General features: G+C 40.8%; 1 pseudogene; it reads right to left on the reverse strand.

The window, feature by feature from the left end:
- Window positions 1-6,845: 6,845 nt before the first annotated feature.
- On the reverse strand, window positions 6,846-9,978 carry LOC101445948 (endoplasmic reticulum chaperone BiP-like; annotated as a pseudogene).
- Between the last annotated feature and the right edge of the window lie 1,015 nt (window positions 9,979-10,993).

Below are 10,993 nucleotides of genomic sequence, written 5' to 3' on the forward strand. Positions count from 1 at the left end.
CTGAGCAAAAAGGCATTCTGGCCATCCATAGCATTTTTTCACAATTAATTGCTTAATTGGTGGAGGTTCACGAAAGCGATCTATCAAGCAACGTGTCACGTACCACAGAATGTGTTTTTAACCTTTGTTCTAAATGTTCGCTATTCTTGTTAACTCAGACTAGCCATATTTTCCTTATTAAAAGGAATCATTTTAAAGTATACTGCACAGTATGAACTTGTCAGTGGCCTGATTTTCAGGGCTGATCTTAAGAACAAAGGATCAATAACCTAATTTTTCAGGAAAAGGTAAAAAAGAATATGTGAACTAGTTTATAAGCAGCAAGGTACTATAAAATATTTTTATTGTTTTAATGGCACCTTTTATACCATCTATCAGTCATGCTCCAGTCACTTGCTTGCCTGTCCATCTCTCAGCCTGAGAGCTCCTTCAGGGTGTTTTTATACACTTGTTGCCCTATTTCATTCAGTATTACTCTACTGTGATCAGACGAGATGAAAAACTAAGAAAGTAAGGAAGTGACACTTTCTGTACCTAAATATTTTTAATCTTTACCGTATTTCTGGCTAACTTCATAAAGAAAATGGAATGAAGGGAGGAGGAAAAGAAAGCCAGGAAACAATGTATGGGAATGAAATAAGGAAAAGGGAGGGAGAAAGAAGAGAATCTGCCCTGCGGTTGCACCCTCATCCCAGACTTCACCCACCCACAGACCCGCACACCTGTTCCCAAAAAGAGGGTGACCCGGACTTCCCAACTTCACTCACAATAAAGTCCTGGCCTTTGTTCCTTCATGTTTCGCCCCTCATCTGTTGTTCTCTTTGAGAGTTTTCCCAGCTACTGATCCCTTGACTTCATCTTCTGTTCCTGTTTTTGCCTCAATTCTGAAAATCTTTCCTAATAAAGTACAATTATGGAGAATCACCCCTGCTGTGGCAGTTTGGCCATCACTTTAGTCAGAAATTCCAAGATAAGGACTAAGAAGAGAGTGAGAGAAGGAGAGAAAATGCAGATTAAATGAAAGTAAAGGATAAAAAAGGGAAGAAGGAATGGAAAAGCAAGGGCCAAATGAGAAAGTAGTTTAACAAATCATGCAGTCAAGAACTGCCAATCATGTTGGTCCTTCTTAAGTATAAAAATTAATTTCAAGAATATTTTGTCAGTTCTTTAGCTCTGGGTCAGAGTACTTAGATAATTATATGATAGGAAAATTTCATATTTTCTGTAAAAATTTTAAACTGGAAATCAAACATTTTCTTAATATATATATAACATAAAAATCATTTTAATCATTTTAGGTGGACAAGTCTTTAACATTAAATACATTGACAAGACTGTGTAACTTTGACCACTATTTCTAGACTATTTGCACCATCCTAAACCAAAATTCAAACCTGTTTATCATTAACTACCCAATACCCCCTCTCCCCATCCCTGGTAACCATTCTTCTGCTTTGTCTCTATGAATTTGTTTATTTTAAGTATATCATATGAAAGAAATACTACAACTTGCTTTATTTTACACCTGGCTTATTTCACTTAATATGATATCTTCATGGTTCATCCATGTTGTAGCATGTTCTGGCACTTCATTTCTTTTTACAGCTGAATGATAACCCAATTATGGATATACCACATTTTGTATTTCCATTTATCTGTTGACGGACATGTCGATTTCTTCCACCTTTCAGCTACTGTGACTAATGCTGTGATGAACATTGGTATACAAATATCTGCCTGAGTCTGTGCTTTCAATTATTTACCTGTTACTCCTAGCACAAAGAAAAGACTTAACACTAACAAGAAAAGGATTGTGTACTAAATATACATTTATTAATGGAAATAATGGTTTCAGGTATGCACACATCACTTTTGTGATTGTCTCTTTATAAGGCCTTTCATTTAACCAGCAAACTACCAGTCCAATTACTCTCAGAGCAACGGGGTGGCTGAAGTAAGTGGAGAGGGTGGCCACGGTGGCTGCTGATGGTAGGGAGATGGAAGAAGAGATATGATGTGGGGGCATTTTCAGGATTTGAAGTTGTCCTGGGAGGTGCTGCAGGGACTGATGCTGGACGTTGTGTGTCCTGCTGTGGCCCACTGGGTGGACTGGGGGAGAGTGTGGACTACAATGTGGTGCAGCAGTGCTCCAGAATGTATTCACCAGGTGCAGTCGATGTGCCATGATGATGGAAGAGGTTGCTGGTGTAGGAGGGGTGGGTTGGGTGGGGTGGGGGTTATATGGGGACCTCATATTTTTTTAATGTAACATTAAAAGAAAGAAGAAAAGAAATGCTCATTGGTTTCTACTCTCACTTCAGCCACTTTGAGCAAGACATTTGAAAAGTACAACTGAGCAACATAATCAAGTCTCTCAAAATCTTGATTTCTTATTTGTAAAATGGGGAAAGTACCTGCTGGGCTTACTTTCCAAGATATTTTGAGAGTCACATGAGATAAAAAATGTGGATATTTTATACATTACTAAATGCTAACAAATATAAGGCAAAAAGATCGATTGAGCTCTAAACTAATGGTAAGGGCTATGTCATGCAGAACCTTTCATTCTGAAAAGCTGATAGAACAGTGTTTTCAGAAAGTTAATGCTCAGTGAATCTTTAATGAATGAGTTAATGTATGAATACACCTATTCTCCCGCTTTTGCCGGCAATAGGAAAGGCACCATCGTGTGCTGCCCGTAGAAGCACTGCCTGCTGGACTCGCCAAGGTGACCTTGTGCCTGGATGGCTGGATGGGCATCTTAAAGTCTTGTCCTCAATGTGTCCCGTTTCTATCCTTGACCATTGTGTCAGCCCTCTTATAGGGGTATATAAGGTACATGGTAGGTTTTATTAAATGTATTTTGTGAGGGAACGAGTGATTGGATGAATGAATAGAAATGATCAGACTCTTTTTGTCAATTTTTCCGCACGCAACTTGCTATGAAAGTCATTGGAACTGGTGATTGTTTGGTTAACATAGTAGGCATTCAGTAAATTTTTGTTTAGTGAATAAATAAATGAATGTGTAGATATAATGTATGAACATGGGGATAAACAAACTTGCCTTAAATCCACTAAGAGCTTCCTGCTACTGGTTGTATTAGAATAGCTTTAAACATTCAAAAGGATATATAAGAAAAGCAAATATCCTTCCCAGTCCATATCCCATATACTTCCAGAAATTTTATATGCATTATACAAACATATTCGTATAAGTGTATATATGTAAGTATGTGTGTAAATAAGTGTATGTATTATACACACTCAAATGCTGAGCTTCCTGAACACACTTTTTCTTCCTTTTAAACTCTAATCATCTTAGAAATCTTTCCTCACAGTATGCAGGGATTTATGCCATCTTGTTTAATGGCTTTACAATCATTCATTTAATTATTCTCCCATTGATGGATACTTAGGTTGTTTCCCATTCTTTGTTATTCTGAACAATATTGCAATAAATTTATAAACACACACACATATATTTGTCTATACGTGTGATTGTATCTGTAGGATGAATACCTAGAAGTAGTGTTCCTGGGTTAATGTGTTTAACTCCAAGAGACGGAGTAAATAGGCTTACTGATGTTTTAAAACTTCAACCCTTCCCAGAAAATAATCAATGGATTTTATTCCTCCTTAATGTTAAAATTTGACGTTAAAGTCACTTGGCACTTAAGGTGGGATAATACTACATAGTCAGGCTTAGCTCTGGATGTGGGAACCCTCTGATTTTTAGTGCAGGAAGACTTTATGGAAAATCTGAAAGACTTCCTGGAATCAGAATGTTAAGAAACCATATCACCCTCTTCGGAAAATTCATCTTTGTGTGATAGAATTAATAGAAATATGTTCCTTTCAGACTCATTGCATGTGCATTTTCTCCTTTGGATGAGCTTGCAATATTTTCCTAAAGAAAAATGATTAATTATTGACTTTCTTCAGCTTTTTCTCTCTCCTTAATTTATTTTCTGTAGTGCTCTGAGAGGATAAGAATCATGAGGTAATTTAAATGTATTTATGTACTGTGGTAGGTTGATTTATGTATTCCAGAAATAAAACTTGTTCTTAATCTTAATCTTTTCCTGTGGGTGTGAACACATTGTACATAGGAACTTGTGGAGATACTATTTTTACTTATTATGTGACCAACTGAATTAGGTTGGGCTTTAATATGGATTATCAAGTCCTTTATAAGCAGAACAAAACTCAGACCTATCTATATAGAGAGTCTTGGGAATTTTCCAGAAGCTCCTGGAACCCAGAAGAGAAAGGAGAAGACTTGTCATATCACAGGAAAGCTAAGGAACCCTAAGGAAGACAAGAAGCCAGCCCCAGAACACCACAGTAGTCCAAGACAAAGCATCACCTTGCTGCCACCTGATTTGGGACTTCTGCTGCCCTCAAAAACATGAACTAATAAATTCCCTTGACTTAAACCAACCCATTGTATAATATTTATTTTAGTAGCTTGGAAACTGAGACACCTATCCAACAGAGAAGAGAAATTCATACACAGGCAGATAAATGTCTCCCCCTTTGAATGAAGATAGTTTGGAATATGTCAGTCATTATAAATTAAATTGGTACCTGAGGTAGTCTGAGGGGTTGATGGACTCCAGAGAAATCATGTCCTTAGAGTTAATCCATCCCTGTGGGTGTGAAGCTATTGTGGGTGGGACCCTTGGGTTAGTTTAGTCCAGTTAAGGGCCCTTTGATTAGGTCACTTCAGTAAGGCATGGCCCAGGGTGCGTCTTAATCCTCTTACTAGAGTCCTTTATATATTGAATGAATATGGAGAGTACAACGAAGAGAAATGCTGCAGGTGAAGAAAGAAATCCACAGAGGTTGCAAGAGAAAACCCCAGGAGCCAGAAGCTGCAAACAATGAAACCAGGGAGTGCGCTGCCACCCCAGCCTTCAGAAAAGGGTCCTCAAGGAGAGAGTATTGCCTGATGAATCTTTGATTTGGGCTTTTCCATGGTCTCAGAACTGTAAGCTTATGAACTAATAAAATTCCCATCGTAAAAGCCAACCCGTTTCTGGTACATTGCCTTCGGAAGCTCTGAGCAAACTAAAAAACGAATCCTTCCATAAATATTCATGGTGAGTTCTTGGACAGACTGCCTTGAGGCATTTTTTCTTTTTCTTTTTCTTTTTTTGCTAATTTTGCAGTAGGGATAGTTTTCAGGGTGATTAGCATAGAGCTGTATCTATAAACACACAGGGGAAAAAAGCTCTTCTATCCACAGCTATTGGCTGAAGAGATAAGTTGTCATTTGTTTATATCAGTTGTTCTCAGTCTTGGCTGCACATTAAAATCCTCAAGAGCTTTTAAAAATACCAATGTTTCACCAGACCAATTAAATCAGAATCTCAGGCTGGGGGAGGGAGTGGCAGACAGCCACACTTTTTAGGTTCCCTGGTGATTCTGTTGTGTAACCAGGGTTTAGAACTGTTGGTTAAAGAAAGATAAAGAACAGAAATTTAGAATAGAACTCCTGATTATTATGAGGACATCAAAGTGAGTGTGAGATGGATTACCTTTCTCCCCCTATGCAGATTTACAAAGGAAATGGCACCAAAAGCCTATTCCATTTTTCTGGATTCCTCAGCAATTTCAAGGATGTACAAATGGGACAGAGAGAAGATTAAAGGAGAACACTGGGAAAGAAGCTTGTATTAGTAAGCCAAAGAAATGCTGATGCAAAAATACCAGAAATCAGTTGGTTTGTATAAAGGATATTTATTTGGGGTAGAAACTTACAGTTACTAGGCCATAAAGCTTAAGTTCTTTCCTCATCAAATCTTTTGCCACTTGTTGGAGCAAGATGACTGCTGACATCTGCCAGAGTTCAGGCTTCCTGTGTTCCTCACTTCCTGGGGTTCATTTCTCTCTAGGCTCAGCTCCTCTGCTGTCTCCACAAGGCCAGCTGTAGACTATTAAGTGAATGGATTGTTTCTTTTCCATTCTCTCTTTATTCATGACCAAGCTCCTCTGTGTGTGCTTACTTCCCAGGGCTCCAGCTCAAGACTTCAGCATCAAAACTCCAGCATCAAAACCTCCAACTCTGTCCTTTGCCATGACTTTTATCCTGAATCCCCACTCACGGGGGGGGGGGGGGGGGGGGTGGGGGCCTTAAAACCCTACTGACAGGCACTAAGCAAATCCCTAATCATAATTTAATCATTCCCAGGTACAGATTAGTTTACAAACATAATCCAATATCTATTTTTTAAATTCATGAACCATGTCAAGATGCTACAAATTTCTTTGGTGAGAGCTTACATTGTGTTGATGTCCTCATCTTCCCTCTTTAAGGGATGCATTTTCTACTCTTAGGAAATACAGGACTGCTAAAGGTTCATGAGTGAGAAGACTTAATTGGGCATAGACTGGAGTCTGTTTTCTACCAGCCAACTGCTCTGTTGATGGTGTCAACAATACTGTACCATGGGAATCGGCCTGCCTCTCAGAGTTCTTCAGGGCAAGTTTATTTTTTTAAATATTTTCCTTTAATTTTCTAAAATTACAAACCTTTATTGGTGTCACTTATGGTAAAAAAAAGTTCATATATCACAGGTACATGACCCAATTGTTAAATACAACATTTCCAAGGTAAACACACTCTCCAACCCAATTTTTCACCCAGGTTAAGATAGCCAATTCCTTCTCTTCCCCCACCCCAAGACATATGAGCAACCGCGAATGAAAAGCAGTAAACAGTCACTTGGGCTATATAGCATTTTCAACTCCACTCCAAGGTGAAGATTTCAATTATATTTGAGACGTAAGTACTTGCAATTTTCTCCTAATAAAAGTTCCTGGGTCCTAGCAGAGCAGTGTCTACAGCTCATCTTTGTCTTTCATTCCATCTTCACCAGTTGGGAGAGGGCCTGCACTTCCATAGAGTTTACTGATAAATGGCTGAATAATTTATTCTAGTTCCTTCTTTTTAGCTTTGAAATCTTCAGTGTCAGCATCTTGGTGACTTTGCAGCCATTCAGTCTTTTCCTCCACAGCTTTTTCCATGGTTTCCTTATCTTCAGAGGAAATTTTGCCTCCCAGCTTTTCTTTATCTCCAATCAGATTCTTTAGAGAGTATGCCTAGCTTTCCAATTCGTTTCTAATATCAACTTACTCCTTGAGATTATATATTCCTCAGCAAACTTCTCAGGATCATTAACCAGCTTTACAATTTCTTCAGGTATCAGACGATTTTGGTCATTGGTAATTGTGATCTTATTTTTGCTCCCTGTGCCCTTATTGTCAGCTGTTACTCAAAGTATGCCATTGGCATCTATTTCAAAGGTGACTTCAATCTGTGGGACCCCACGGGAAGCAGGAGGAATTCTAGTCAGATCAAAGGTTCCAAAAAGATTGGCAGAGGTGGTTCATCTTCATAGACATTGAGAGTAGCAGTTGGTTGATTATCAGAAGCTATAGAAAATATTTGAGACTTCTTTGTGGGCACCACAGAGTCCCTTGGAATCAGTTTGGTCATGACACCTCCCAAAGCTTCAATACCAAGTGTAATGGGGCACACACCAAGCAGTACTCAATCACCTGTATTTTGATCTCCAGAGAGGAAGCTGGCCTGGACAGCAGCACCATATCCTACAGCCTCATCCAGATTTATGCCACAGGATTGCTCCTTGAAGAACTTTTTAACTAGTTGTTGTATCTTTGGGATTTGAGTAGGGCCATCAACAAGGACAATTTCATCAATATATCAGACTTCTTCAGATCAGAAGCTTCCAACACTTTTCTGGACAGGCTTCATGGTGGAATGGAATAGGTCCATGTTTAGCTCTTCAAATTTGGCCCAAGTCAAGGTCTCAGAAAGGTCTTCCCCTTCACAGAAAGACTTAATATCAATTCTTGCTTGATGATGAGAAGATAGGGCCCATTTGGCCTTTTCTACCTCATGCCAGAGTTTCTGCACAGCTCTGTTGTCTTTCCTAATATCTTTGCCAGTCTTCTTTTTGTACTGTTTGATGAAGTTTTCCATGATGTGATGATCAAAGTCTTCTCCACCCGGGTGCATATCCCCGTTTGGGGACACAAGCTCAAAGACACCATTGCCAATGGTAAGAAGAGCTCATCAAAGGTTCCACGGCAGAATGTTCTTCTCACCCTCCCTCTTATTGAGGCCATAAGCAACAGCAGGAGCTGTAGGCTCATTGATGATCCTCAGAACCATCCAGCAGTACTTCCAGCATCGTCAGTTGTTTGGTTCTGGGCATAACTGAAATAGTCCCGCCCAGTAACAACTGCATGTGTAACCTTCTTTTCCAAATAAGCCTCGGCAGTTTTCCTTCATTTTAGTGAGAACCATGGGAGGAATTTCTTCAGGAGCAAACGCCTTTGTTGGCCCACCTCCAATATCCACCTAAACGTAGGGCTTAGTAGTTTTCTTTTCATCCAGCTTGAAAGGTAAGAACGTGATGACCTGCTGCACGGGATGGGTCGTTCCACGTGCGTGCATGAGCCGCTTGGCAGCGAAGACCTTGATTCAGGATTGGGGGTGGCCTGGTCTGGAGCAGCGTCGCCACTCACATGCTCCCCTTAAAAGGGCAAGGCCGCACGAGGTGGAGGGATACGAGTCCCCTGATCGTTGGTGATGATCTCCACTCACATTTGTGAGCACCCGGGAGCAGCAGTGGTCCCCAAGTCGAGGCCGACCCCCGCCCCCACCCACGGCCTCCTGGTCGGCTGCCTCGCCCTGCGCAGAGCAGCTGCGGCCCCGCCGCCACCAGGGGGCGCGTCACCCCGCCCGCGCGGGGGCCCGTCGGGTCAGCAGGCGGACTGGGGGCCGCGGGCGGTCGGGTCACCGCGAGGGGGCGCACCGGGGCTTCCACCTCACACCGCAAAACCCCCGCGTCGACCCGAGTGGTGTCTCCCCCGGCGCCCACAAGTGTTTTTTATTATTTTTATTTTTTAGAGAATTCCGGTGATGTGGGAAGGTCTGCGTGGATCCAACAGGGTGGGTAGGGCTATGAGACGAACTCTTCACGCGCATCCTCAGACGGGAGGTGCGAGTTGTACTAATCACCTGAAAGAGATGCATCTTCTTGGGTCAGCAGAAGTGCAGGACTCTCAAAGAACCCCCCCCCCCCATTCCCCCCGTGAGAGGCAGTGAAAATCTTCCAGTTGTGCATTTTAACCAGCTGCCTGAGAGAATACCAAGCCATCCAACCCAAGTAAAAATCGGCCCATTCTTTGCCTTCATTTCTCTTCTCCTGCAGTTTGAACAGAGTAAAAGCGATCGCAGATACAGAAGGAGATGAGCAGGGAGAGAAGGAAGTAAGGCCAGCCATGCCCCCTTGCCTGCTGCAGCTTAAAGCGTGTCCAAGTGAGGGGGCAGGAGAAGCTTAATGTTAAGTCAACATTGAAGTTTTAGTACTACATCTTTCCTGGGATTTCCTGAACTTGTTGTAGAGCCAAGCGGAAAGTATAGACTGAATTATAGCCAATTGACATTCTAATTAATGATGGCATCTTGACCTGACTTACTCATCCTTTTACCTATATTTGGTGTCCTGATTCCCAGGATCTTCTTGCTTCATCACCTGGGGCTTCCCTACTTGAGTTTCTTAAACTGTATCTTGCCTACTTGTACTTGACATCTGGTAGCTGATTGCTCCTCACTTCTTTCTTGAGAACACTGACTTTCATTCGTTCCCACTTTGGTATACAGTAGGTATTGCTCAGTGACTCCCAGGCATGCCCGAGTCTTCCACTTCCACACTCACCTGTGGCTAGGCATGTCCCATTACAGAACGAAACAGGACGATCAATTAGCTATTTTACTTTCCAACTAGTTTTTTTAGGTTTCTTTAAAAGAAATGTAGACAAACTAGAAGGAATAAGGCAGTATATAGGGCTCATTAGGGAAGTAACAGTAACCACTGAATGAAACTAGAGTAGACTGTGAGCTCATCAGAACTAGAGTGGCAAAATTTAAATTTATTTGCATTTGATGAAATGTGCATTGGAAATCATTGGACCTAATAATAAGAGTGGTATAATTTTATTAAAGTCATGTATAAAATTGGACACTTTCATTATACTTGTTTACTTTGCTTTTAAAATGGTACAGAAAGCTGACCTTAAAATGTTAAAAACACTCTGATTAATTCCTTGTTCAGGCTTTGAATTTTGAGAAAGAAGGAAACTCAGCAAGATATTTCAAAGATGACATTTATATCCCTGTATAACATGGTCCTTGAGTGCTGGAAATTACTCTTGTTACCTGCTGTGATCTTTCCCATCTCTCTTGCAAACTGCTTCGGATTGGCTTTCTGAGCCAGTCTAATATGAGATCCCTAAGGAAGGCTCAGCTCCAAATTTGAGAGCAGCAGTTTTGACTCAGTGTTGCATTTTCCCTTCTTAATATGTCGAATGCTAAAAGAGACATATGGTGTCACATGCCACCATGTTAATGAGAAATTTGGTAATGGTGACATTTAACTATTTCACACAAACTTTATTAAAAGTACACACCATTTTCAGTGATGGTGCACAGATTATCTCTCTTAATTACCTTTCCATGAGTAAGATGAGCCCTGTATTCCTGCCACATCCTTTAATTAATTAATTCAACAATCATTTTTTAAAAATTGTCCTTGGTGTGTTTACGGCATTGTGCTAGTTGTTAGGGCTATAAAGATGTATAAGACTTAGCAACACCCCTGTTCCAAAATATCAGTATACTTTCAAAGAAAGGAGCTAAAAAGAAACAATTGGACTGATTTGGGAAGGAAAATGTTTCAGAAAGGAGAAGATCCTTGAATTAGTTTCCTAAGACAGAGCTTGTATTCTCAGGTCAGATACGGTGATGATGAGGGAGACACTGGAGAATGAGCATGTGCTAAAATACTTAGGCATGGGGCAGCATGGGTTGTCAGGAAGCTGCCAGTCATTTGATGTGACAGGGGAGAGGTAAAGCCCTAGGAAATAGATAAATGAAAGCAAGGCCCATGTCTCAATGT

The sequence above is a fragment of the Dasypus novemcinctus genome, chromosome 13 (genome assembly GCF_030445035.2).
Source record: "Dasypus novemcinctus isolate mDasNov1 chromosome 13, mDasNov1.1.hap2, whole genome shotgun sequence".
In the NCBI taxonomy this organism is placed as follows: domain Eukaryota; kingdom Metazoa; phylum Chordata; class Mammalia; order Cingulata; family Dasypodidae; genus Dasypus; species Dasypus novemcinctus.